The sequence below is a fragment of the Mus caroli genome, chromosome 10 (assembly GCF_900094665.2).
Source record: "Mus caroli chromosome 10, CAROLI_EIJ_v1.1, whole genome shotgun sequence".
Classification (NCBI taxonomy): domain Eukaryota; kingdom Metazoa; phylum Chordata; class Mammalia; order Rodentia; family Muridae; genus Mus; species Mus caroli.
Window position 1 is genome coordinate 65,953,498 of NC_034579.1, and position 3,357 is coordinate 65,956,854.

The window sequence follows — 3,357 nt, forward strand, 5'->3', positions numbered from 1 at the left end:
TTGCAAGACCAAGGGGCCTCTCTTCCCAATGATGGCCGACTAGGCCATCTTCTGCTACATATGCAGCTAGAGACATGAGCTCCAGGGGGGTAGTGGTTAGTTCATATTGTTGTTCCACCTATAGGGTTGCAGACCCCTTCAGTTCCTTGGGTACTTTCTCTAGCTTCTCCATTGGGGGCCCTGTGTTCCATCCTATAAATGACTGTGAGCACCTGCTTCTGTATTTGCTAGGCACTGGCATAGCCTCATATGAGACCGCTATAACACGGTCCCTTCAGCAAAATCTTGCTGGCATATGCAATAGTGTCTGGGTTTGGTGGCTGATTATGGGATAGATCCCAGGTGGGGTAGTCCTGGATGGTCCATCCTTTCATCTTATCTCCAAACTTTGTCTCTGTAACTCCTGTTGATGCTGATGAAATCTCCCCAAGTCTAATACTAAACTCCACAAGGAAGTTCTCCTGCATTGCTAGTGGAAGTAAATCTTGTGACTGTGAGTGAAAAATCCTCAGAAAGATAAGGAGAGATTTTTTTTTCCAGAAAGTATAAGGTGTCATAAGTGGGAGAATGGAAAATTGCAGTTATGTCATAGCTCAAATTTTAAATGCAGATTTAAAAGATTAATGGAAGATTATAGTGAGAAGCTATTAATTGACACAGATTAAAAAATAAGGATGCAAGTTATTAACATTAGGATGCTAACCCAGAGATCAAATTATTAGTAAGCCTAGGATTTTCTGACAAAGAGGACTTATAAAATCCAGAGAGCAGTTGTTTTTTGTATCTCAGGATCTCACCCTAGGTTAAGTGTCTTAGACTGGCTGGTGGCTTTGTTCTGTCAACTTTTGTGGGATCTGATGAACATCATTTTCTCTGTCTCAAGGAACAGTTCATTGAATTTTTATATATTCCAAAATATTTACAATCACAAGTGTAAAGACATGGAAGCTGTCAAGTGTATTTCACCCATTTCACAAGTGTTTCTTATATGTCATGCTGAGACATTTATAAGCACTTGTAGTTCAACAGTGAATACCATTTCTCTAAATTCTGCTTAACTTTACTGATTGACTGAGGACTCTCCCCCTGACCTGCCAGTCTGGGTGATGACAGTATTGCTTCCTGGATGTTGAAATGCCTGAGAATGTCATATTAGAATGCTTGGATGTCAACATTTATAAGGTGAACGTTAATTTGCTAACAGTGTGGCCTTGGTCAGGCTTTGAATATCCTATTATTCTTTTAGCCCAAAACATCAACATCTTTCTAGGTCTAAAAGTCTACTTGAGGAATTGGAGAGATGGCTCTGTGGTTAAGGCATCCAGTTGATGCTCTTGCAAAGGACCACCTTTGGTTTCCAGCATCTATAGGTTGCTTACAAATGATCATAACTCCAGCTCCAGGGGATGTAACTCCCTCTTTTGGCCTCTGTACTAGTATGTGTATGAAACTCCATAAAGACTCATAACTAATATTCTAAGAAAACTTTAGAAATAAAATTCTACTTTGAAGTAGTTACCATTTCTTATAATCATTTTGTTCTTTTTATCTAGTTGTTATACACATGTGATATGTTTACATATTTGTGAAGTTCAAAGTGAAGTTTTGAATTACATATGTATCATACCTACCATGGAAAACTATACTCAGGTGAGAGTAATTCTCCCTCCCCAGCAGCAGTCCATGGTGAAGAGGTTCTTGGTAAGAGGCCTAGAGGTTATTTATCGCACCTGTGCTGGCTTTTTGGCTGGCTTTATCTTGGGCGAGCAATCACAGCTGCTGTGCATTCACGACAATGATAGCCATGTGGATTCCAGAAGACATTATTTCATAGGTTCCCTCCAATTGTATGACTCATAATATAATATAATATATGTTATATTTTATATATTAACCTACTCCAAGTATGGTGCAGCTAGGACAGATGGTAGATCTATTTTTAAGTCTTTTAGGATTTGCCATCCTGATTTCTGAGTAACCACACTAGTTTGAAATTCCATTAACACTGTTTATGTTTTCTTGTTTGTTTGTTTTTTGGTTTTTTGGTGCTCATTTTAAAAGGATTCTGACACAAACCACTGAGTTCTAAATGGACACAAAGCTGTGTGAGAAGACATTTGAGGATGATGAACATCTTCATGCCTTTATGGTGTGGATCACATTTGGTAAAACCTACTGAAATAGATGGGAAGATAGAGCAGCAATGTAAACATGTCCACATATTATTAAATTTATATAATTTAGCTCAGAGATCTTGCTGTGATTGACCCTACAAGTTCAGAGTCATATTTTTATTTGTTTTGATCATAGTATGTGTTCTGAGAGTAGGTGAAAATGTTATTAAACATATGGTATGTATGTGACCTTCCATTATGAAATACTAATCAAATATCAAATTCTGTTTAGTATTTTAAATAGGAAAACATTATGGTATGGGGGGAATGTATATCTCACAGAAACTAGAAATCTGTGCCATAGTTTTTGGTCCCCATGGACAGTGTAAAGCTTCTGAAAAGCTTCACATTTTTTCTTTATATTTATTATATCCAAAAATCATTGGGGCCACACGTCCCAATAGAATAGCTATTGAGAGGTGTTTTGACCTTGATTCCAGTGATTATGTATCAGTTGGAGACAGAATTCAATCAAGATACAAAGAGAATTAATCTTCAAGTAAATGCAAATGATTTATAGATTTCTTAGGCTGCAATACTTTGTTTTCTGTTGCTATGATAAACATTTTGACCTAATGCCTTGTAGAGAAGAAAGCAGTTTGTTTGGCTTGCACACTCCAGTTGTAGTCTATCATCATGGGAAGTGGAACCAAATGGAAGGTAGCAGCTTGAAGCAGAGATCCCGGAGGACAGCTGCCTGCAGGCTCATCATGAATTAGCCTTCTTACATAGCTCAGGCCATCTTTCCAGGGAATGGTGTCACCTTATCAGTCAAGATAATCAAGACAATCTCCGAATACATAGCCAATCTGATCTGGGTAATTCTTCAATTAAGATTCCCTTCTTGGGTGATCCAGGCTGGGTCAAGTGGCAGTTAAAGCTAACTAGGATATGTACCAATGAAATTCAAAACAAGGAAGGTTCTAAGAAGTTCCTCACTATTGCATCTGTTCACACGACACCAGAAAACTAAAGTTTTAGGTCATTCCATAGTATGTTGCCCACTTTTGCTTGACCATAGACTTTATGACAAAAGGGAGTTACCTATACATTTTTGCTGAGGCTGCATGTTTCTTAGTAACCCAGCAGACCAGTGATTTTTTTTAAATAGACAAATCTATCTGTCCTGTTAAATTAATGTTCTTAATGTGGATTATATGAATTTGGAGTTAGTTTGTCAGTT